Genomic DNA, 26,903 nt, shown 5'->3' on the forward strand with positions numbered 1-26,903 from the left:
GGAGGATGACCAGGAGTCTGAAAGGTAGGTGAGAAGATCGCTAGTGGAGCGTCCCTGACGGAACCCGTACTGACGATCAGAGAGAAGGTTGTGATAGGAGAGGTGCCTTAAAATTTTTCTATTGAGGACTGACTCGATAACTTTTGAAATACAGGACGTTAAAGCAATTGGACGATAGTTGGAGGGTTGGGAGTGGTCACCCTTCTTTGGGACTGGCTGAATGAGAGCAAACTTCCAGCAAGAAGGAAAGGTACAAGTTGAGAGACAAAGGCCTAAGAGTGCCTAGGCAGGGTCCAAGCACAGAAGCACAGTTCTTCAGAACAACAGGAGGGACTCCATCAGGCCCATATGCTTTGTTGGTATTGAGGCCAGTGATGGCAGAAAATACATCAGCTGAAGAAACTTTAATGTCAGCCATGAGGAAGTCAGAGGCGGGAAGTGATAGAGGAACAGCACCGGAATCGTCTAAGGTGGAATTGGAGGAGAAAGTCTGTGTGAAGAGATCTGCTTTATCAGTAGAAGAAATAGCTACAGAACCATCAGAGTAGAAAAGAGGAGGGAAGGATGATGAGGTAAAGTTGTTAGAAAGGTTTTTGGCAAGGTGCCAGAAGAAGCAATTTTGATGTCAAATCCCAGAGGTGGAGCATTTACCTTCAAACCAACTTGGACAGAGTATAGTGGGCACCTGGGAGTGAAGAAAACTCTAAGTCAGCTGTGACAGAGGCTCCACTGGGCTGGCGTGCATCGGGATGTTGAAGAGTGATGTCGGGCCTGTGATGTATGCTGTGCCAAGACGGGACCCACGAAACGTGGTTGCATTCCTCTTCTGCTGTACCAGGTGGATGCACTGATGGAATGAGTCGAGGTGGATATTGCTGGACCTCTACCACTGACTGAAAGAGGAAACCGGTATATATGTGTGTCGCCATTGACTTTTTCACAAAGTGGCGAGAAACCTATGCCATCCCTGATCAAGAGGTTGCAACTGTTGCTCAGGTGTTGCTTGACCAGTTTTTCCGTCGTTTTGGAATGCCACAGGAGCTACATTCAGACCAAGGTAGAAACAACGAGTATTCTGTGTTCCGTCAGTTCTGCAGGTTACAGTACCGGGGATGAAGAGGACCAGGACAGCCCAAGGCCATAGTCAGATGTGATGGAAGAGAAATTCAACTGGACCCTGAGACAAGAAGTGGCCAAGTATTACATAGAGGGACAAATGGATTGGGACCAGAAATTACCTGCATTGCTGATGGCATATTGGTCTGCATCCCGCAAGCCTGCTGGCTACACCCATGTAAAACTAATGCTGGGCCATGAGTTACATTTACCCGTTGACCTGTTAATGGGAAGACCACTTGGTGAAGAGCTGACAACAGACCCCTCCAGCTATGCAAAGCATCTATAGGAAAGGCTGGCTGAGGTACATCACCAAGGGCGATAAGCTCTAAACTTTTCAGACAAAGTGATGAAGTGCAATGAAGTGCAAGTATGATGCCAAGGCAAATAAGCTGAGTTTCAAGGATGGTGACAAAGTTTGGTTATACAATCCTCAGCATAAGAAGGGACAGTCACCGAAGCTGCTGAGCCCGTGGAATGGGCCTTACACTGTGCTGGACCGCCTATTAGACGTAACATATCGGATTCAAAGAAGCAAGAAGACTCGGCCAAAGGTGGTACACGTGAATTGTCTCTGGCAGTACCATGGGCTAGGACAGTACAGCTGTATCTTCTCCAAGGAATCGTACTCTCCTGCAGCCGAGGATGTTGAGGAGGACCAAGGACTGGAAGTATAAGAGGATGCTAACAGTTTCCTGAAGGAGGAAGTGAATCAAGTATAGGACCGTCATTCCAGGGGGAGTGGACTGAGTGGAGGAGCAGGGACGTAGTTACAAGCAGCATAGGAGAAGACATCATAAGTTGAAAGATTATTTTGTGTATAATTAAATGGTTAGTTTGGATTAAAGGTTATGTCTATAAGTTCTGGACAAATGTGGAAGCGTGCATTGAAAAGTTTGAAAGGAACAAAAGAGTTTTTGATTGAGGATATGAATGGAAAAGTAGGGAATGTGAAGGGGGATAAAGTAGTTGGTGAGTGGGGTGTGCTTGCATAGATGGATGAGAATGGCAGTGCTTTAGTGGACATTTGTGCAAGGAGGGGGTTACTGATAGCAAATAACCTCTTCAGACACAAAATGACCAATAAGTATTTGTGGCGAGTGATGAGAAGCGTGGGTTGTGAACTGAATGAACGGAAGGCAATGACTGATTATATGTGTGGGGATGAAAGGATGGGAATGTGTGCAATGGATGCAAGAGTATATAGAGGTTGGGGGAGTGGACTTTCTGACCACACCTTGGTGGTGGTCGAAAGTCCAAACAAAATGGAGAAATAGAAGGGCAAGACACGAGGAAATAGTTCATACAAGGATGGTGGAAAGGTTACAAGCGGATGGAAATGAGGCAGAATATAAGAGGGAAGTGAAGGAGCGAATGGGTAGATATGGATTGGAGCAAATGGGGGACTTGGAAGGTGTGTGCAATTTATTCACAGAAGAAATATGTTCAGCATGTGAGGTGGTGTGTGGGGTGAAGAGAAGACAAAAGGGGATGCAGGGGACAGCATGGTGGAATGAAGATGTGAGACATGCTGTGGTCTAAAAGAAGAAAGCATATATTAAGTGGATCAGAAACAGGGACGTGGAAGAACCTGAGAGACAGAAGACAGAGTTATATGTAGAGAGGACCACAGAGGTGAAAGGATTAGTAAGAGAGAGTAAGAAGAGAGTGGATGAGGAATTTGGAAGGAATTTGAATGTAAAGTGGAGGGAATGTAAGAAAATGTTCTGGTAAGAGGTAAAGAGAGTTAGGGTGCCAAAGAAGGTAGTTGGGGAGTGAAGGATAATAATAGCTGATTAATAGTCGAGCAGGGAGAAAAAGTGAGCAGATGGAGAGAACAATTTAAGGAATTGTTGAACATAGAGAATGAAAGTAATGCAAATATAAGTGGCTGGGGAATGGCTGGGGGAAGGAGGAATGTGAGATGAGAGGAAGAAATCAGTAGGACAGAGTTGTGGAAGCAATGAAGAAAGTCAAAATGGGGAAAGTCCCAGGAATTGATGGAGTGTGTGGTGAAGTGCTGAAGCACTGGGGAGAGATAGTAATAGAATGGATGTAGACGATGCACAGATTGGCCTGGGAGGAAGGTAGACACGGAGGATTGTAAGTGATGTATAATTATTCCCCTGTATAAAGGAAAAGGGGAAAAAGAAGTGTGTGGTATTCACAGGGGTATTCGTCCTCTTAGTGTAATAGGAAAAATTATGGTAGGATACTTATTGACAGAGTTAGGTAAATAACAAAGGAATTAGTGTGAGATGAACAGGGAGGTTTTAGGAAGGGAAGAGGTTGTGTAGATTACATATTCATTCTTAGATCTTTAGTGAAAAAATTTCTAGAAAAGGGAAAGAAGCTGTATGTGGCCTTCATGGACTTGGAGAAAGCATATGACAGGATTGTGGAAAATATTAAGAATATATGAAGTAGATAGGAAGTTGTTGAAGGCTGTGAAGAGTATGTATTAGGGTGCTAAGGCTACAGTACGTGTGGGTAGTGAACTGAGTGAATTTTTCTATTGGAAGGTTGGATTGAAACAAGGATGTGTCATGTCTCCATGGTTGTTAAACCTGTATATGGATAGGGTTATCAAAGATATACAAGGTAGGGTAGTGGATGCTGGAGCAGCCCTAGTGAGAGAGGGCAGTGTTTGGAAAATCCCTGTACTGTTGTTTGCAGACGATACTGTGTTATTAAGTGAAGACGAAGGGGAGCTGCAATGCTTGGTGAATGAGGTTGGGAGAGTGCGTAAGAAACGCAATCTAAAGGTGAATGTAGGGAAAAGTAAATATATGGTCTTCGAGAGACGTGACGTCAGTGAATTTACAGTGAGGTTGGATGAGAAGGAAACAGAAAATGTGAGTGAGTTTAAGTACTTGGGTAGTGTGATGAGTAAGGATGGAAGTTTAGAGTATGAAGTGCTTGAAAAGGTACAACAAGAAAGAATGGTTACTGGTTCGTTGAAAGCAGTGATAAGAAACACGGAAGTGAGCATGGAAGGGAAAAAGTTACTACATGACAGTATCGTGATACCAACTCTAACGTATGGAAATGAAGATTGGACTTTGTTGGAGGGACACAAGTCTAGAGTGAGAGCAGTGGAAATGAGTTATTTGAGAGGAGCCTGTGGAGTCACATGGAGAGACAGACTGACAAAATTAATAAGGAGGTGAAGGAGTGTTGTGGTGTGGATGTGGATGTGACAGGAAGCGTTAGGCGAAACACACTGAGGTGTTTTTTCCATGTGGAGAGGATGGAGAGTGAGAGACTGACGTAGAGTGTTTATGAGTGAGGTGGAAGGGGGGAGAGGGAGAGGGAGGCCAAGGATGAGATAGAGGGATGGTTAGGTATATGAGGGAGGGAGGGTTGAGCTGGGAGCAGGGTAGTGAAACGGCGGGAGACAGGGCGACATGGAGGCGATTTGTTTGTGGCCACTCCTTCCAAGATAAAGGCATCTGGCAATAGATAGATAGTCTGTAAGTAGTGTGTAGTTTTTTAAGGACTAGGGTGGGGGTAGTGTTCAGAAGCAGGAGTTGCTAAATAATTAAGTACTGGAAAGTTCGCAGTATTTCTCTTATTTTTTCAGTTATATGTCAGATTTACCAGATTGTGAGCAAGTTATTTTGTAAGTTGTACATAAATATTGTGCTCTTTTTCTTTATAATGTTTTATTTATGTGACCATTTATTAAATTATGTACTTTAATCTCTGTTTGTTTGCTAAACAATTTGGATTGTTTTGCAGTGTAAGATAACTCTGGAATGTTTTGGCTGTCTCTGATTGGTAACTGTAGGTGCTAGAGTAAACTAGAACCTGCGATTGTAATGCAAGACTATCTATGGAGGTGGAAGAACCTTGGGGAGTCAGTTTTGTTTCAGTTCAGTCTGCATCTAGTTCAGTGTCAGTGTAGTAAATAAAGATTTGTGTAGCTCTGGTACTTCTGAAAACAGTGAAGTGTAGTTGGCATGCATTAAGTGTAATTATTTGGAAAACAAAGGCAGCATACTTTATGACACCTGAGCTGATGTTCTTGCACACCGAAAGGCTGACCATAGGAAGAACGACTCACAGGACAACGTCCTTCCTATACATAATTACTGTTGTTGGAGCCTGTGGCAGTGTGGGACGGGGACGTAACAATTTTATACGAAACTTACTGGGTGCAAGGAGAACTTTGTTGTTTTCTCTAGCAAAGAAACTGTTGTAGTCAGTCACAATTCTCCATTATTTTTTTTTTGTGTGTGGAACAATCCCCTTCCTTAAAATGTGACTATCCATCCTTACCTATGTTTAACTGTGTTATTTTTTATTCATCATATTTGTTTTCTAAATCAGTTATAAGAGCATTGTTCTGATATTATTGTACCAGCACTCCTTTAAGTCAGTGATGTTGCACAACTTTTCCATATGGGAACGTTCAAGTTAGTAAACAAATGCCATCATCATTCGGATAGGTGTAGGTGAAATATTGACAGCTTCTTTTTGTCATGCGTGTGAATAATGGGTGATTCGTTGGACAGAAACTGGACTCTTCTCAGTTTAATTGCAGAGTAGGCTGTCAGGCTACAGCAAGATACATAACAAAGCGAAAACAAAATAAATAACATATGGTACTAATGTTTGACTCATATCCTTAAAGGAATGGAAAGGAATTAAATGCACTACCCGGCTTTGGGAATGACTATGTTTTCATTGTATGCAAAAAATCCTGTTTTTATATTGCCGTTTCTCAGGATGAACTAGATCAGACTAATTAGTGTAAGATTTTCATGACTAGGTTAGTTTCAGATATGTATAGGTTTAGGTTAGATCTGGTTATATTGGTCAGGTGATGCTAAGATTAGGCTAAGTAGGTGAGATGAGGTGGGGTTAAGATTGCAATGTTAGGTTTGGTTTAGGTCAGATTAGGTTGGGTTAAATTAATGATAGGTTAGGTTGAGTCAGGTTAAGTTAGTGAAAAACAGTAATGAATTAGCAATTGCACTTGACTCAAGCATGAAGGCCCTATTGTTCTGTGAAATTCATCAGAATTGAAATCCAAATGCTGTTTGGTAGCATTACAAGCCTTACTTTGGAGCAGGTTATTAACCCCTTAGCCGCGGGTGTCATTCCAGAATGACATTGAAAAAACTGGACCAAACTGCGGGTGTCATTCTGGAATGTTTGTGAATATTTTGAATACCGTGCATTTTTTCTGTGCACCAAGGGAGAGTAGCTATTAAGTTCTTTCACTCCAGCCAACCCCCACCTCCCTCCACCCACCCTCCAGGCCCCCCCCCCATCCGTGCCCAAACATCCATCAGTCTCTGTCCAGCCTTGTGAGTGTTGATGTTGCTGACGTGGCAGTGAAGTGCGGGCAATTACAGTGTCTTTTACCTGCCTCCGTGAACACAGAGTGGGTGTTTATCGTATGTGCAGTGTTCATATATGTTTATAGTATTATTATTAGAGTGTGGTTGGCATATGGTAATGGTATGTGGGGCGAAAAAATAGTGATTTTAGATCGCTCACTTCTAATGCACTGCCTGCCCAGTGAAAGTCCACGAAGTAATGAAACCTACATCATTGCAAAGCTGAAGGTTAGTACTTTCTAATGGCACCTTATTTTTCGCTCTAGCATTATTCTGTGCAGAGTTATAAGGTTTAAAGTTTGTTTACATTTTGGCTGGAACCCCCGCAGGGGAGGGGGGGGCCAGTCGGGTCAAAACAATGCCCGCGGTTAAAGGGTTAATAAACAGACAACATATGGTAGAATTACAGATTATGCTGCTTCACTGAATCATGATGTTATGGTCCCAAGAGACATTCTTCAAACTTACTAGATAAAGTTATATAACCAGGGCAAAGCATTGATAACATTAACCCTTTCATGTACGATGACTCATTGTGGGTCATAATCCTTGCAATCTGATGAGTAACCAATGACGCAACATGATGCAAACTCCTTATAAATGATCATAGAAACTTTTCTTGTGGATGAATTAGTGTCAAATTTTGGCGAGTCGAAGGTCAGGGTAGCGAGGTCTAGGAGAAATATATGGCAACACCCGGGAGCTTATCGGAGGGGCAAGCAGCCTTTTTTTAGCTCAGTGTTCTCCCAGCAGTCAGCATCATAGGGTGTCTGAGCACGCGGCCGGCCATTTAAATCCATGTTCTCTGTTACCGCACATTCCATACCATACATGTATTATAGTGATAGTGTGTTATATATAATGTAGTGTGATTGTGAAGAAGGTTTATAAGTGTATTTTATATATTACCAGAGAAAGCCCAATTTGAAAAATCATAACCGATTTTTACTGTTCCCCTCCTATTTTAAACTAAGCCAACAATGTCTCGCAAGGGCTTATCAGAGAAAGAATACATGAAATGCTTGTTTAGTGGATGTGAGAGTGAAGAAAGCAGTGTAAATGAATAAGAAAGTGATTCTGGTGAGGAGGAGAGTGTGAGGAGGAAAGTGAGCGCTAAATCTGACCCCAAAGGGAGATAAGCACAAACGCAGTCAGAGCCACGGTGATTTGCACAGACAGTAGTAGCACCATCACTACCACCACTCAATCGGTAGAGAGGTGGCCTGCAGTCCTAATGGACCCACGTTCAAATCCCGGCTGGGGCAGGGAACAGTTTAACCTGCCCCATCCTGACGTTTTCTGGGCAGTGGTACGCCCCAGTACCGACTTTTTTGGACCTTTTTTTGGGGGGGGCTCAAACATCCACTTTTGGTGAGAAACATTGAAAATTCATAGAGGAATCGCTCACCTGGGGTTTAAAATACTCGATCCAGGTAGGAGTACATCCTTACCTTACAGGGTTTTCTATTAGGCTGGCTGCAAAGAAAACGAGTTCAGTGGGAGGATAACTATTCTGCACCACTCATAAACGCTATTTATTTGGTATGAATTTATATGTAGTACGAGAGTATATTGGCTTTCAAACGATAATATAGGCATTATAAGCATTGTTTCACTCACTAAATGATCACCATTCCTGACCTTTTTTTGCCACATTACCTGATCATCATTTCTGACTGTAATGTTTGTCCTCCACATTGTCATCGATTGGGGAATCACTCTGGCCCTGAATTTCGTACTGTGGCATGACATGGCTTTACTGGCCAGGTCACTGATAACAGGTGAATTGCTGAGAAAAGGTCATGCAGGGGGGGGGAGGTCATGCTGGGTAAGGCATTGTCCCTGCCTGGCATCTTGTAGAGGAAGGTGTCCCGTGTATACGTGCCAAAAATCACTCACGAAAATTGAAAATTGTGCAAATTAGGGACCTTGCAATGTCCTTGCAATGTTGCTGCGTTAATTTACTTCTCTGGGATATGAGTGCACATCATGTGAGGACGTGAATTCACGTCTCCGGGACACGGCGGGTTAACTCGTCACGTCCCAAGTTATTTCGCACCTCTGACACCCCCCAGTCCCGAGGTATTTTCGAAATTTTTTTTTTGGCTAAAACCTCCGCTTTTGGTGAAAAACATCGAAAATTCATAGAGAAATTGCTCACCTGAGGTTTGATATACTCGATCCAGGTACCAGTACCTCCTTACCTGACTGGGTTTTCTAACAGGCTGGCACCAAAGAAAACGAGTTCTATGGGAGGGTAACTATTTCACACCACTCATAAACGGTATTTATTTATTTACTTGGTATGAATTTATATGTAGTACGAGAGTATATTGGTTTTCAAACAGTAATATAGCCATTATAAGCATTGTTTCACTCACTAACTCATCACCATACCTGACCTTCTTTTGCCACATTACCTGATCATTATTTCTGACTGTTTCTTCCTCTAATGCTATGTAAACTTTGTCCTCCACATTGTCATCGATTGGGGAATCAGTGAAGGTCTTTACTGGCCAGGTCACTGGTAACAGGTGAATTGCCGAGACAATGGCGTGGGGGGGAGGGGGGAGGATATGCAGTGTAAGGCATTGTCCCTGCTTGGCATCTTGTAGAGGAATAGAGGAAGGTGTCCCGTGTATACGTACGAAAAATCACACGCAAAAATTGAAAATTGTGCAAATTAGGGACCTTGCAGTTGCATGACGTACCAGTACGTCGCCGGGACTGGCAAATGCAAAATGTTGCAATGTACCCATACGTCGACGGGACGGGGCGGGTTAAGGATTTGAATTTCATTAAATCAGGCTTTACTGATCTACCTGAAGACCCACCAACATGTCTTAAAAATACCCCCGCTAATACCAATACACCAGTCCTGTATGAGACAGCCCTAGCATAATTTCAATATGGATAGTGGGTGTTAGCGCCGAAGTGGTGACATGTAGAGGTATATGGTATGTAGGAGGACTGCTGGGCCTTGATTAGCAGGCTGTGAAGCCTATGCCCAGAGTTGGACACACACACACAAAAAAAAACTACCACCACTGGTCTACTGTAACTACTGTCACCACTGCCATCACTCCTATGACAACTGTTATCACTGCCATCTTTCCTGTGACCACTGACACCACTGCCATCACTAATATGACCATTGACACTAATGCCATCACTACCACCAGTCCTACCACCACTGGTGTCATGCCTGCCACCACTGGAACCACCAGGACCTTGGAGACTGAGCCATGTTATCACCATCTCTCTTCCATCCCCCCACTGCAAACACTGACCTCATTACCCCCACAGTCATCCTACACTCTCACAACTCTCCAACCTGCCTGCATCTCACCACCCGTCCAGGATATTTCTGTATCATATTCCTCTGCAAAATCAGCAAAGTCATTGTCCCCTTCAGACTTCATTCCCCCTGATTATAAGCAATCATCATCATCATCATCAGCAGCAGCAGCAGCAGCACCACAACCATCTCCTCCACAACCATTACCACAACCATCACCACCACAACCATCACCACAACCATTTCCATCACCACGATCACCTGAACCATCATCGACCCAGCTATTATCAACACAATCATCATCACCATCTCCCTCCCCACCAAAGACAAAGGTGGCATGGGCCTAGGTGAGGTAGTAGTGAATGGCTGAGAGGTAGTCTTCTATCTTGGGGTAGTGTGCACAACACGCATACACAACCAAGCATTTCCCCAGGTGAAGACCGTCAGGAGGAAGCTTGGAGTTCTGGGTCATTCACACCCAATGCTGGCCCTTTCACTGAAACCCCAGGTTTGAGAGTGGCAGCACCAACAACATTCCAATACTTTCAACTTTTTTTTTACCAGGGAGTTGTTGCTCAACCTGACGGTTGAAACCAACAATCATGCCAGGTTCCTGAGGACTGCACTAGATGCTTGGTACCTCTGCAGTAAAGAGGAAATGGCCCAGTTCCTTGGAATATACTTTCTTCTGGGGATTTGTGAACTGCCAACCGTAAGACACTATTGGTGTTCAACAGAGGTTCACTTCCTGCAACCATCGCTCCACTTCCTGTTGAAACCAACAATCATGCCAGGTTCCTGGGGACTGCACTAGATGCTTGGTACCTCTGCAGTAAAGAGGAAATGGCCCAGTTCCTTGGAATATACTTTCTTCTGGGGATTTGTGAACTGCCAACCGTAAGACACTATTGGTGTTCAACAGAGGTTCACTTCCTGCAGCCATCACTCCACCTCCTGCAGAAGCTGGTCTGTCAGGAGTAACTCGGCCAGTTACTGCCACGACCACTCCGCCTCCTGCAATAGCTGGCCTGTCAGGAGATACTTGGGTAACTCCTGCCACTGCACCTCCAGCAGGAGTACGGAGGTGAGGAGATGGAGGACCACCGCCGTTCAAGCGCCATCAGCATATCGATGATAGGGCATGCTTGGAGACAACACTGCACCACGCCCTGGAGAGAATCACCAAGAGGAAAAGGCTGCAGTGTGTGTTGTGCTATGAGAACAAGACTAGGAGAGACACCAGCTATATATATCCTGTTTGCGATGTGCCGCTCTGCACAGGACTGTACATTCATCAGTATCATACTGATGAAAGCAAACAACAGTAACTCATATCGCAAACACACACACACACACACACACACACACACACACACACACACACACACAGTCAGCTGATGTTTCTTTAGACCACAAAGGCCCCAGGCAATGTAAGTACTCTGTACTTTTAGTATTGCAAAATGGACACATACTTTAGTAAAGCAAATTTGGAAAAGAAAAGGGATAAAGGTAGAAAGCAAGATGATGATTTCTACTAAGAACTGGTTGAAATGGAGACTCACAATAGACTGGTTGAACATGTACACAAACTAGAGATGGCTTTCAAAAATGAAATTGATGAAATAAAGAAGCAGATGCACTTGCAAAAGGAAGAAATAGAAAAACTAGGAAGGGAGGTCAACAAGAAAGACACAACCATCAGTGAATTAACAGTGGAACTGAGTACACTTAGGAGGAAAATGAGTGAAATGGCAAGTACAGTAGTCAATCACGAGAGTATTATGGAGGAGTTCAAAAATGATATGGAGACAATTAGGCAAGTAAGCAGTCTGATAGACCAGAGCAGTGATATTGAGGAGAAGATAACACAGGTGAATCAAGCTGTGCAAAGCTACAAAAATGATGTGGAAACCACGTATGCTGAAATGGTGAAAGTAAAGAAAGACTTAGAAACAAGGGTGGAAGAAAAAAGCATTAAACAGGAAGTGAAAAGAATAATCCAAAACAACCCAAAGTAAGTCAGAGATTCAGTAGATATCAACAAATCTATAGTTATCACTGGTATAGAAGAGGAAGAAGTAAAAAACAAGATCACAAGAGACAAAAAGGAGATGGCAAATGTAATGAGCTTACTGAAAGAAGTAACAGAGGAAATCTGTAGTAAAGACATAGAGGAACACAAAAGGTTAGGGAAATACGAGAAAAGCAATTCAAGACCTCTAAAGGTGACTTTCCAGACTGTAAACACTGTGGAGGAGATGCTAAAAAATGCAAACAATCTTATGGAAAAAGAGAGTTCAAAAATGTATGGATAAAAAGATGCCTAACACAAGAGGAACTGGAATTACTGAAAGAGAAGAGGGAGGAAGCAAAAACAAAAAATGAGGGAAGATCAGAGGAGGAGAACATATTTTTTTTTTACAAAGTAATAGGATTGCAGATACGAAAGTGGTACATAACCAGGAGGGAATAAAAACGAGGATGGTAGTAGAACCATGTCATCACAAGTATATATATAAACAAGATGATTAAGTTGATGTAATCAAATGTGGATGGAATGGTATCTAAATTATTAGAGATTGATTGATTGTCAAAGAAAATGAACCACATATAATATGCCTAACTGAAACAATATTAACACCAAGGATATCAAATGACATACTAAACTTAGAGGAATGTAATATATGGAGAAGAGACAAATTTAAAAAAAGGAGGAGGAATTATAATATTAACTAAGAAAAATCTAAAAGTCAATGAAATAAAACTAGATATACCATCACAAGTAGAATTGATTGCAGTAGAGATCAACACATCTGAAGGGAAAGTAATTGTAGCCAATATGTACATGCCACCCAGATCAAACACATGGGAAAGAGACGAATATGAGGACTTGACAGAGAGTACAATTCAGAGTTTAAGAGCATTATTACATAAAATGGAAGAGAAATCGGAAAGAATTATACTAACTGGAGATTTTAATACAAATATAAATTAGAATACTCTAGATATAATCAGCCAAGAAAGCTGTTGGGACCAAAATCTCCTGGATCTCGTGCAATAGTTTTTCCTAACGCAACATGTGAGGGAAACCACCACAAAAAGAGGACTCGATGTACTTTCAATGCTAGATCTCATATTTACTAGGCAAGAAAATGATACTGACAATTTAATATGTCACTCACCATTCGGCAAAAGCGATCATGCATTACTAAATTGCAACTTCAGGATAGCTTATGACATAGTTAATAGCAATGAAAGTTACAAAAAGAGTCTAAACTATAAAAAGGGAAATTATCATGACCTAAAGAATTATTTCTTAGAAGTTGATTGGGAAAATGAGCTTAGAAGACAAGATTTAAATGCTGTATATAAAAAATTCTGTGAATTTTATGAAATAGGAGTCCAGAAATACATCCCACAGCTCAAAGAAGGAGATAAGAAAATACAGGAATGGTTCAATACAGAATGTAAAAAATCAAAAGAAAGAAGAGATTTGTTGTGGAATAGATACAGAAGACACAATAGTGAAAGGACATATAATTATTACAAACAGCAAGAAACGATTATACAAGAATAAGGAGGGAAGCCCAAAAACAGTTTGAGGAGGATTTCATAAATAAAAGTAGTGATCAACCGAAGATATTTTACAGCGACATCAGAAGCAAAATCAAAGTAAAACATAAAATACAGTCCATTACGGACGAGGGAATCACCTATACACAAGAGAAAGATATTTGTGAAGCACTAAATAAGAATTTCCAATCAGTTTTTACAGAAGAAAAAATTTTTTGAGAGGGATTATGTGGAACATGCATGCCCACACATACTACCAGATATACAAATATCAGAAAAAGTAATGCAGGAGGAGTTAAGTAAATTAGACCGAGGAAAAGCAAGTGGTCCTGATGAAATTTCATGTTGGGTACTACGAGAATGTGGAAGGGAGTTAAGTAAACCATTATGTTTAATTTTCAATAAATCCTTAAGTCAAGGTAAACTACCTGATATTTGGAAGAAAGCAAATATTGTCCCCTTATTCAAGAAAGGGAATAGACAAAATCCACTCAACTACCGACCAGTATCACTGACGAGTGTTGTAAGCAAGGTATTAGAAAAGCTTATATGAAAAGCTTGGGTAAATCATCAAGAAGAACACAATATGATAACAGAAAGACAGTTTGGTTTCAGAAAAGGAAAATCATGTGTTTCTAATCTATTGAGCTACTACGACAGAGTAACAACCACAATATAGGAAAGAGAAGGATGGGTGGACAGTATCTATTTAGATTTCAAGAAAACATTTGACACAGTACCACACCAAAGACTTTTATGGAAACTGTACCATCAAGGAGGAATTCGAGGCAAACTGGTTTGTTGGATGCAAAATTTTCTCATAAAAAGGGAAATGAGAACAGTACTAAGAGGAAACTACTCATCAGGGAAAGAAGTGACTAGTGGAGTACCACAGGGTTCAGTGCTGGCACCAATCATGTTTTTAGTGTATATAAATGATATAGACAGTAACACCGGAAATGAAAGCTATCTAAATATGTTTGCAGATGATGCAAAAATACAAAGGAGAATTACTAACACAGACTCTTGTAAAGAGCTACAAGAAAAATTAAATAAACTTCATGAATGGAGTAATACATGGCAAATGGAATTCAATGTGGACAAGTGTCATGTAATCAAGTTTGGTAAAAGTGGAAAAAGACCTGATTGGGATTATACGTTAGGAAATAAAACCCTACACACATCAGAAAGAGAGAAGGACCTAGGTGTGATTATCAATAACAAACTATCTCCGGCTGACCACATCAGTGAGAAGGTACGGAACATGTATACACTGCTTGCAAATATGAGAATAGCATTCACATACATAAATGAAGACATGCTAAGGAAGATAATAACATGATTCATCAGGCCAACCCTGGAGTATGCATCAGTAGTCTGGAGTCCTCATCTCAAAAAACACATAGGCAAGATTGAAAAAGTTCAAAGGGCCGCTACAAGATGGATACCAAGCTTAAGGGATCTAAGCTACGAAGAAAGACTAAATAAACTGAATCTACCAACACTACAGGAGGGAAGGAAAAGAGGTGATATGATAATGCTATATAAATGCATATCAGGGAAGGAAAAAATAGACATAAATGATTACTTAACATATGGGTAAGCATCAGCAAGAGGACACTGCAAAAAACTGCAAAAGAAGAGAGGTGATAAAGACATAAGGAAATTCAGCTTCCCAAACAGAGCAATTGACCATTGGAATGCATTAACGAATGAAATAGTGTGTGTCAAAACAATTCACAAATTTAAGGATATGTACGATAAATATGGTTTAAGACACGGGACAGTACGAGTTTGACTCATTCCTGTAAAGATACAATTAGGTAAGAACAATTAGGTAAGAACATCACAAATACTCACACACATACACAGGTTGTGATCGTAACTTTCCTCTTCTCTGCAACTCCACCTCCTCTCAAGAAACACTAGAACACTGCTAGAGGACCTGAGTAATCAGCTTATTTGTTTAGTTTTTATATTATTGTATTGTAAGGTATAAATTGTGTGCATACTATATATTTCTCATGGGGAAAATGTGGTGCATTTCGTTGGTATTCTCTCAGTCATTATACTCGTTAAGTATAGGTGGCATAAAAAATCTGAAGAAAGCATGATCAATCTGATGATTTCCTATCCATACTTTTATAAAGCAAGGTAACCTATGTGTGCAAATAATTATTTGGGGAAAAGTTACATAAGACAAACATACTCAGCCTACAGGCTGGAACGTAGGTGCTGTCACCACGTGCAACCCAAATTCATTTTCTCCATAACAGTAAGGGTTATAACACTGTGAATAACATCTTGGACTTCCTTAACCTTTGGGCTACAAAACTGAATAGAATTTCCATATATTTTTGTTACAGTGTCACAAATAACACACAAAACAATAAACAAATCAGCCATTTTTAGGCGATTTCCGTTTTTTTTTTTTTTTCGATTTACTCGAAAACTGCTGGACGGATAAACTCGAAACTGGTCCTTTTTGAAATATCATGAAATTCTGCATATAGACATGTCCTTTGCAACTGCGTGTTATGGGGAAAAAAATTCACAGTGATGTTGGGAAGTTATAAGAAAGTAGTTTTTGCCCTAAATAAGGTTTATTCTGGCTTATTTTCTGTGCATTTATTCATCTGTTTTATGTTTTTTTTCTTATCTGATACCATAAACATTAGCAAGGATGATGGGATGCGATTTATGACAATATAAGCACCTTCTGAGGGTAAATTGGGCCATAGAATTTTTTTCCTTTCCGCACGAGCGGAGCCATCCTAAGCAAGGTTTTGGTTCTGTGCACGGAGCCAAAATTTATTGAAAATTATGGTTCCCGAGAGGGTTAAGGATGTGAGACATGTTAGTGATAAGGAGTATAATGATGTCGTGGTGAAGGTTGATGTATGAAAATTTGCCACAGGGCTTGTGCTGCAGTCGCAAAGGTACCAGATAAGTGGAGATAACTTACAGAATGAAAAAAAAAATACGTAGCTGGACTGAAACAATGTACATTTAGTATTTTGCCTTTTTTTCAACATATTAACCACAAAACATTCATAGAGTGTTATTAACCAGCATCACGATCCCACCACTTGTCTCTGTTGCCCACACCTCGGAGTTCGTTTACATCCTGATGTCATCAGTGAAATCTCCTTAATTGCCAACGGCCATACCACGTTGAGTACACCGCTTCCCGTCCGATCAGCAAAGTTAAGAAACGTTGGGTCTGGTTAGTACTAGGATGGGTGACCACCTGGGAACACCAGATGCTGTTGGCATAACGTTCTCCCTACGTGTCAAGTGGGGTTGGTGGAGGATTAGTGCCCCTCCCTGTAAAACAATTAACTCTGAGCTCTTGGCCACCCCGTTTGGGATACGTGGCGTCTGGCAATGAATGAATGAATGAAAGTGCAGGAACCTGATATATGATACTAAGCAACCTGAAACTTTAATAAGCAATTATTTTGTAATCCTCTTAGGGCTGAATAGGAAGAACAGTTTTATGAAAGGTGATGCATGATGAGGCTTCACTAAATCTATCGGCAGTTTAGAGCTACAAAAGAAAGTCACCCCAAAGAGCGATTACTAACGTAAACAATGACCGCATTAGAGTTGTAAGTAAGGTAGCCTTACAGACAAGCTATGTTACTGTTGATTTAGCATGTACAATACACTGATTAATTACTCCAGAAAAGAGAATAAGTGATTAAACGAGGAAGCTTTTGTTATGCATCAAAGATGAGAGGGAGGATTGTACTGAAACATACAGGACAATCAATCTCTAAAGTAGTTGTCTTGTATTCTCTAGTTGCAAAAATCATACAGTTTTATTTGGTGTAAGGAAAACCTCACATTATAGTAGTTAACCCATCCTGTCCAGCAGATGTTTCCACGAACCCTTCCCACAGTCGGGCATTTCCGAGAGAAGTTGTGAAAATCGTCTATTTTTAAACCTTCATATCTAAGTTAATACTTAACCAAACAAGCAAACAAAAAACAGGTGTCATAATACTCAACAATCCTTCGATTTCATGCTGATTGCATCAGATGAGCCGTGAAGTTCGTGTAGGAAGAGTGAGTCAGTGAGGAAGAAAGGCAATTTTTGTTGCATTTTTGCTGTTGTCTGTATGAGTAACAGAGGTTCGATGACACAACTAAGGCTTAGACTAACCCTCCACAATTATAACACTTCGATAACACTTCCAGAAGACCAAACTCCACCACAGACACTATTTTCATGAACATTTTTCCATAATCGGTCGTGCTTGGTGCTGGGAGGCTGGTAACCATAGCAACGGCCTTGAGGCAGAATGCCTGCTTGCCTCACCACCACCACCCCACCTTACAGACAGACAGACACTAGCACTCTTCTCTCTCTCTCTTCCCCCCCCCTCTATCTCTCCATCCCTCTCTCTCTCTCTCTCTCTCTCTCTCTCTCTCACACACACACACACACACACACACACACACACACACACACATACGGAGATGTATATTTGGCTTGCATTATCGCTCAATTTTGGCACTACTGTGCTACTAGAAGTCTGGGTTTTACAACAACTACAAATAATACTATTATTAACCCGCGCCGTCCCGGCAACATGAATTAACATCCGCACATGATGTGCACTCGTGTCCCGGCGACGTGAATTAACGCGGCAACATTGCAAGTTGCATAATTTTCACATTTTTCAAAATTCGCGCCTAATTTTTGTTTCGCCCGCCTACGCAAGCCTCACCTACTCGCCGGCAGGCGGATAATCCCCTAGACCCAGATTAACCCCACCTGACCCTGTGATCCTCCACTTACCTGTCAGCAGTCACCCAGGTCAGACATGGCGCGTCGTGGGCTGTCAGACGAGGAGATACAAGTCGCCCTGGATATCTTTACAGGGGATAGTGATTCCCCACTGGATGACGACACCCTCGATGTCGATTACATGCAGCCTGAGGAGGTTACCAGCAGCAGTGATGAGGAGGTCCCTTCCCCAAGGAAGGTCAAATATATAACATATAGGAGGGCAGGGGACGGCCAGCCTGCACCACGTGCTGCATCTAGGGAGCAACACATACCATCAGATGAGGACGAGGACGAGGAAGCTGTACATGGTGGCGTATTTTCCTGGCTGGGGAAGGAAAAGATATTGCCACGTGGGACTGGGACAGACGTCACATCGCGACTGTTCCGCAGGTATGCTCCTTCTATGTGTTCTGTGGCAGGAAGTAGTGGTGTGAGGATGGTTAGGGCAGCAGAAAGTGAAAGTGTTGGGGCGGGAGAGCGCAGACAGATTCGTGAAAGGGAGAGTGGTGTGGGGGAGGCAACTCTCTCTCTCTCTCTCTCTCTCTCTCTCTCTTTCTGTATATATATATATATATATTAGGATAAGGCTTACTGTAAATCGTGTACTACTGTGAAAGCAAATGTCTAATATGGAAAAGGCCAGAATGTAATGTGAGAAGTACTATAAAGGGGGAGAAAATAAATTCAGAGGTGAAAAAATAATGACATGACATGATTTACCTACGTAAATTAGCGCTACTTCTATGCTAATTCTTTTCATAAAGCATGTACATCTGTAAAAGCAATTGTCTAACATGTAAATGGGTTATATGTTATAAGTAATCACAAAGGTGAAAAAATAGAATCATAGTTCAAAAAAGCATGAAAGGTATAGTTACTGTAAAGTTAGTATGTAAGTTGAAAAATAGTCTAAGTTGAAAGTCATAGAACATACAGTCAGTAATTCTGTTCACGGTGTAAGAGGAGTGGGAAATTCCCCAAGGGCTCTAAATTTAGCCACCAATTATGGGATAAGCTGTCTCCCAGTGTACCACCATCCCACCTCACTCTCTCTCTCTCTCTCTCTCTCTCTCTCTCTCTATTAGGGTAAGGCTTACTGTAAATCGTGTACTATGTGAAAGCAAATGTCTAACATGGAAAAGGACAGAATGTAATGTGAGAAGTACTATAAAGGGGGAGAAAATAAATTCAGAGGTGAAAAAATAATGACATGACATGATTTACCTACGTAAATTAGCGCTACTTCTATGCTAATTCTTTTCATAAAGCATGTACTTCTGTAAAAGCAATTGTCTAACATGTAAATGGGTAATATGTTACAAGTAATCAAAAAGGTGAAAAAATAGAATCTGAGTTGAAAAAAGCATGAAAGACCAAGTTGTCACTTGGTAAATAAGCGCTATTCTTATGCTAATTCTTTTCGTAAAGCAAGTACATCTATAAAACTAATTGTATAACATGTAAGTGGGTTATATATTATAAGTAATCTAAAAGGTGAAAAAATAGAATCTGAATTGAAAAAAACATGAAATAAAATGATCTCACTTGGTAAATAAGCGCTACTTTTATGCTAATTCTTATCATAATGCCTCAAAATATGTACAAACAATTATGTAAAGTTGAAAATGGTATGATATTATTGTGGAAGTAATATGGAACATGAAAAAATACAATAGCTGATGAAATAACGATGTTTGTTATCCACCGGTGACATAATGACCGATTTTGCTAGGGTCGCACAATGGTACATACCTTATTTCTCATTTTTTTCTGTATAAAACCCAATATACTTCTGGTATACATATTTCCAACATATGAATACATGATAATAAATGAATACTGCTTCAGTTCAGAGTACCCGTGCCACCATAGAAAACGTATGGCGAAAAGACTACTCATAGAGCATGGCAGTACCTGTCAAACTTATGTGCTCCAGGTAAGCCATTTCTGGACCCAAGGGACACCTTTCTTTGTGATTTTCCTTGGTTTCTGACCAAAAGCGAATGTTTGAGCAAAAAAAAAAAAAATGGTCCAAAAAAGCCGGGACTGGGGCAGACCAAAGCTCAGAAAACGTCGGGATTGGGCAGGTTCAAACTACTGCTACTACATCTGCCACTACTACAACTACTACTAATGCTACAACTTCCACTACTACTGCAACAACAACAACAGCTACTGCTACTATAACTACCATTACTACAACTACAACTACTACAACTACAGCTACTACTATTACAACCACACCTACTACACATACTACCACTACAATTTCCACTACAAGTACTATTGCAGAAAACCTAAAAAAAAAATATAGATATTGTGAACAAAGCACCGTCAGATATTTACATACTGTCCATAATCAGAAATACCACTATGACATATTCTTTCCTGTGATTTGTACATTTTCATCATAACAAATATGTATAAACAAATATTTTCAATGTAAAATAAGGCAACGACTTTATGATGAAACAAACTTTCTGCCTCCATTATTCACCCAAATATACACAGAACAGTAAAATCATTTTTTCTAGTTGCAAAAAAAACAACATACCAGAATGTACAAAACTAACACTACTTATGCATAATATCCAGACCTCTACCACTCGATCTTTGAGTGAAAATCGAACAAACAGTTAATGCACAGGGCCACCTCACATTCAGCACACCACCACCTCATCATACGGCGTTTCTATGATTGGCACAATGAAATGTCGCAAACATAGCGACGCTGGAAGGTATCTTAGCCTGCAGGTGTTGGAGGCAGCGCTTCCATGTAATGCCTACTGAGGTTGTCTCTGCACTACATCCAGTCAGGCAGTTGCTGCACACTGTGCCTCTGTTTCACAGAAGGCATTACTTGGTCATATCTCTCCAGAAGGCCATAAATTACATCCTTCCCAGACTGTCTGAGGGATGTGCTGGCCTGTGTAATTTCCTTGTACAGAATGAAGGCATTCAGTACACAAATGTCCAGTATATGTAAGAATACCATCTTATACCACTTACAGCACCTCCTCAGACAGTCGATGGCGCCGATCTGCATATCAGATTCATCGACGAGTCACATGTTCACGTTATAGTAAAAAATGGCATCAGGCTTAACCCGCCCCGTCCCAACCACTTTTCTACCACTGACTCCCCCCAATCCTGACCATTTTTGGATTTTTTTTTTTTTTGGCTCAAACCTCCGCTTTTGGTGAGGAATATCAAAAAATCATAGAGAAATCGCTCACCTGAGGTTTAAAATACTTGAAACAGGTAGCAGTACCTCCTCAACTTACTGTGTTTTCTATCAGGCTGGCTCCAGAGAAAATGAGTTCTATGGGAGGGTAACCACTCCACACCACTCATAAATGGTATTTATTTATTTACTTGGTATGAATTTATATGTAGTATGAGAGTATATTGGTTTCACACAGTAATATAGGGAATATAAGCATTGTTTCATTCACGAAACACATCAACATACCTGAGCTTTTTTGGGGACATTACCTGACCATCATTTCTGACTGTTTCTTCCTCTAATGCTATGTAAAGTTTGTCCTCCACAGTGCCATCGATTGGGGAATCGCTCTGGCCCTGAATTTCGTACCGTGGCACGACATGTCTTTACTGGCCAGGTCACTGGTAACAGGTGAACTGCTGAGACAATGGCGTGCAGGGGGAGGGGAAGTCTTGCTGGTTAAGGCATTGTCCCTGCCTGGCATCTTGTAGAGGAAGGTGTCCCATGTATACGTACCAAAAATCACTTGGGAAAATTGAAAATTGTGCAAATTAGGGACCTTGCAATTGATTCACGTTTATGTATGTCAATGGGATTGGCAGTGACAAAACGTGTGGATTTTCATTCACGCGGGTTAAAGACTGACTGCCTTGTTCTCCTAGCGACCTTGCCTGTGTCAATCAACTTACCTTCATAGCCCGTAGAGAGGACATTTACTCTTCTCATATCAGGCCAGAGAATTGCAAGGGATTTACCTGATTTTAAGGTCTTACACTCCCCCTTTACAGTGCCCTTGGGATAGAATGGCCAATGCTTCCTCTTTGCACGGACAGTGCCACATGATCCAATTTTGTGGTTTTGCAGATACTTTGCAAGACTTCGTGCTGTGTAATAATTATTGGCGAGCAGGATATGGTTGCCACCGAAGTACCTGGCCATCAGCTTCTTGACAACTGAGCCAGAGAAGTCATGGGGATTGTCCTTCGACAACACTGCATCACTCACTGTATACACAATAAAGTCTAACACGTACCCAGTCTTGCAATCACACAAAACAAAAAACTTTGTTCTGAAGTGATGTCTCTGAGGCAATGTACTGAATGAAGGCAAGATGTCTCCTGAAAAGAGCAAGCAACTCGTCGATAAAAACCTACTGAAATGGCCTAAATAAAAAGATTTTAACAATTTTCCTTCATTTCCAAAATCGAGTGAATCTTCCACAGCCTATCGTTCAGATGTGGACGCATATTGTTGGAGAAATGCAGGTACCTGAGGATGTCAAGGTACTGGTCCCGTGGCATATACTTACCAAATATCGGGGTAGCTGCAATATCATCCATAAGCCAATAATCATGTATACTGTGCTTTCTTGCATGAAGCATCAACATACTCAGTGCTAGTCAAATATATATCTCGCTAACATTTGTCTCAGTCAATTCTTTCATCTTTGCACTCTCTCTTAGCTGCGAGGTTTAAGTCTAATTGCAGCAGAATTCCCTGAATGCATGCACTTCTTTCACAATCAAGTCCTCACTGATGGTGAAGAAAAAGCAAGGAAGAATTCCACTGCAGAAGAAGATTGATTACATGGGAATTCTGGCTGCACGCCTATGTTTGTGTCATCAAACACAGGTACCTCAGGCGGAAACCCCGTGCTTTCCTCTCAAGCAAAAGTTTCCAATCTACCCACCTGTGATTTCTGCCTTTGCCATGCACGTGGCCTGCCCCATGCCCTGCCATAGCCCCTAGTATGGCGTTGTGGTGGTTAGTCAGCCGACTCACCACTAGATGAGGCAGGTGATGATGCTGGTGATGGTGATTATGGTGGTGATGGTGATGGTGACAGGCACGGGTGGGCACGTGCCTGCCAACGTGCACCTGCACCAACATAGGCCAACAGTAAAAGTCCAATTCTTCGGCATCCAATTCCCCGGCAAATCTGACATTTCGGCAATTTTGAGAAATAGTCCCATTTACGAGAATCTCTGATCGTTCGGCAGATTTTCCGATTTTTTTCGTCCCCTCTACTGCTGGGGACTTCTTCCAGCAGTAGCAGACTCCAATCAACCCCTTCTATTGTACATATGTAAATAAGGAAGCTACTATAAGTTTAGGTAAGTGCATGTGAACTTGTAGGCCTACTGTATCATTACATTTATATACAGTATGTTCACTAATTTCTTTATTTTTCATATTCATGTATAGTACTGTATTCATTACAGTATTGTACAGTATCAAACAGTATACAGTACTCTCTCCAAACACATTTGTAATGATATGAGTAGTGATGATAATGTTCATCGAAACATATAAGGTACTGAGTGGGTAGGGTTTTTGATAATTTGGCAATTTTGATATTTCGGCACTTGCCTGGTCCCATAGATGCCGAAAAATAAGACTTCTACTGTACTTGGCAGTGGTGATGAGGGATGTGGTGAGGCAGGCTGGCATGGTGAGGCACATAGTGAGGCAGGCCAGCATGACGAGGGATGTGGTGAGGCAGCGCAAAGTGGCGAGGCACGTAGTGAGGCATGCCGATGTGGTGAGGCACATGGTGATGGTGGTACAGATGCAAGCCATGTGGGAAAGGCTAGTGTTGATGAATGACGGGTGGAAATTTCCATGGTTCGGTGCTCGGGTGTGCAGCTCAGCCTACAGCATTTCCTCCTCCCACCATCCTCCACCTCCTCCCTTTCTTCACTCCCTACCTCCCTTTCCACCTTCTCCACTGTGTGAATATCCCCCTCTGCAGGATCATCAATAAAGTCTGACCCTTCTTCATCAGAAGAAGAGGCTGATGATTGTGCAGAGGGAAGATATCGCCACACAGTGGAAAGCTCACAGTCACTCTCCTCCTCTGATGCGAATATTTCCACACTCAGCATGGCGATGTCACTTTTCTCAGAGGAGGAGTCTTTTTCCCCACTCACTACTGCTGATAATGGCAGATCCAACTCCCTCCCTATCGCACTATCACTAAGGCCTTTCCTTCTAGGGCCTTTTATCTTCATTGGTGTTGAAGTCAGTGGTCGTGGGTGGTCAACAGAGGATCTGGACACAGGAAATACTTTTTGCATAGGTCTCCCCATGACAGGTACAGTAGGCAGGCAGCTGAAGCATGACTGGCATGCATGCCAGAGGGCTGCCAGTGGCTGCGTGTGATGGAAATAACCACCTGAATATTCAAACAAAGGTGTAAATTACTAGATCATGTATACATGACCCCTGGATGGCCCTAGGAGGACATCTACACATGTCATCCGGACGGGATGGGTTAATGGAAGATTACAGAGTCTGTCATTAGGAGAATAAAATTGTATGACTGTAAAAAGAATAAACTAAACTAATTCAAGAAACGGCTTGATTATTAGCGCAAAGACTGGCCAAATACGATAATACTACAGTAAGTCAATGATACCCTTCATGATTTCCGTTATCATCAGAACCTCTCGATATACAGTCCGTGCAAACATGTTATTCAGCACATTCGAGGGTGAAAGTAATAATCGCGTTTAAGTGTACTTATAATTTCAGTAATACCTAAGACACAAAGAGAAATATTGTGTATTATCAAGGTGACCTGTATGTTGTAAGTGCTGTTGTCCGAGGATAAGTACAATTAATAACTGGATGAAAATAGTTAAAAACAGTCCTACCGATCGTTATCGAAATACAGATTAAATCAATTTCATTACACTATACATCCTGTTCAGTAGTGAATATATAGTTCTGAACCATTGCCAAAGTCTGTTGCCTTGGAAAAGAGAATAAACTTGTATACATATTATCCTTCACAAAACATATAATTATGTGCTTAACACCTTCATATATATATATATATATATATATATATATATATATATATATATATATATATATATATATTGTTACGGAACAGTGAAAGATAATGTACACTTTAAGTGAGAATACTAAAAATCACTACTGTCCCGTAAAGTTCCAGGTTCAAAACAAAAGAGTTAGGTAAAATTACAAGTTAAAGTTTAATGCTCAAACTAACAACAAAACATTTAAGACTCATAAGGATAATGTAATGGCAAAAAACAGGTTAAATATATGGTTAACTGCAATAGCCTCTATTAACACGAAATTAGCAAGAGTAAATTTATCTAAGTCAGCCCTGATAAAATGAAAATACACTGGGTAATGCTCAGTTAATGCAAGATAAATTATTACAGATACAAACTATTATGAACAGTGGCTACATGAATTACAAAAACCTCAATAGGCCTACAAACCAACAACTTATGCTATACAGTACAAGAACAAAATGCAATAACACTTTTACTCAAATTACACAACTGCTAGATGGTTGGAGACTTCCTGAGCACTCACAATAATAATTGTACAGGGGAGGACAGAGATGTGAACAAAATGAGGAGTAGATCTAAGTGGCAATAAATGTAGAGACTGAGCTCATTATATAGGGGCCGGCAGAACTTGATACAACTTGTAAGAAGGACGTGGAAATGAAGCTATAGGGGACAAAGAGTTGACAATCCTGCTCTGAACAACAGAAAGGACGACTTACTCTACTATAACGGTAGAAGGGGGGGAGTGAGGTAGAACACGCTCGTGATCAAACAGGCAGCACACTGTACGTTAGAATTACACAAAGGATGATGAAATCATAGGCTATGTAACACCTCCCCACAAAGAAAAAAGAAATTTACAAAGGAAATTTCTTATTACTCTAAAACAATCTGTCTAAAGTCTAGATAAGCAATCTGCAATAACATTTTCTTTCCCCTTGACATGTTGTATGTCTAATGAATATTCCTGAAGAAGTAGACTCCATCTTGTCAATCTCTGATTTTTATCTTTTAACTTACTAAGGAATTTCAGTGGGTTATGATCGGTATAAATGACTATGGGGTCAAAACCAGAACACAAATAAAATGAAAAATGCTGTAAACCCAAAATCAAGGCCAAAAGCTCTTTCTCAATAGTTGAGTAGTTCTTTTGAGGTGGAGTGAACTTCTTACTGTAATAAGATACAGGGTGTTCATTACCCTGATCATCCTCTTGCAGCAAAACAGCCCCAGCTCCTGTATCACTTGCATCAACAGACATCTTAAAAGGCTTAGCAAAATTTGGAGTAGCGAGCACTGGCTGACTTAATAGGATAGCTTTAAGTTTGCTGAAAGACGATTCACAGTTATCGGTCCAGACAAATTTAACTCCCTTTTTCAGTAGGTCTGTAAGTGGTGATACAAGAATAGAAAAGTTAAGAACAAATCTCCTGTAATAACCTACCATTCCCAAAAATCTTTGTAGCTCTTTCCTACTTTTAGGTCTGGGAAGATCACTTATAACCTGAACATTAGCTCCTGGTGGTGCAACATGTCCATCACCAATTACATACCCAAGGTACTGTACTTTAGCTTGACCAAACTCACACTTTGATAAATTAGCTACAAGATTAGCATGAACCAAACGCTCAAGAAATTTACTGACATGGCATAGGTGATCTTTCCAGTTGTCACTGAAGATTAATACAGCATCAATATAAACAACACACCCTGC

The 26,903-nt window shown here is 41.0% G+C and overlaps 1 non-coding gene across 1 annotated transcript; it reads left to right on the forward strand.

Annotated features, from left to right (window-relative positions):
• Positions 1–16,491: 16,491 nt before the first annotated feature.
• On the forward strand, positions 16,492–16,610 carry LOC145402739 (5S ribosomal RNA). Its single transcript, XR_013897856.1, has one exon. It is a non-coding gene; the product is annotated as a 5S ribosomal RNA (ribosomal RNA).
• Positions 16,611–26,903: the final 10,293 nt, after the last annotated feature.

Source organism: Coenobita brevimanus, chromosome 58 (genome assembly GCF_032717465.1).
Source record: "Coenobita brevimanus isolate Jiangsu-jjx chromosome 58, ASM3271746v2, whole genome shotgun sequence".
Classification (NCBI taxonomy): Eukaryota; Metazoa; Arthropoda; class Malacostraca; order Decapoda; family Coenobitidae; genus Coenobita; species Coenobita brevimanus.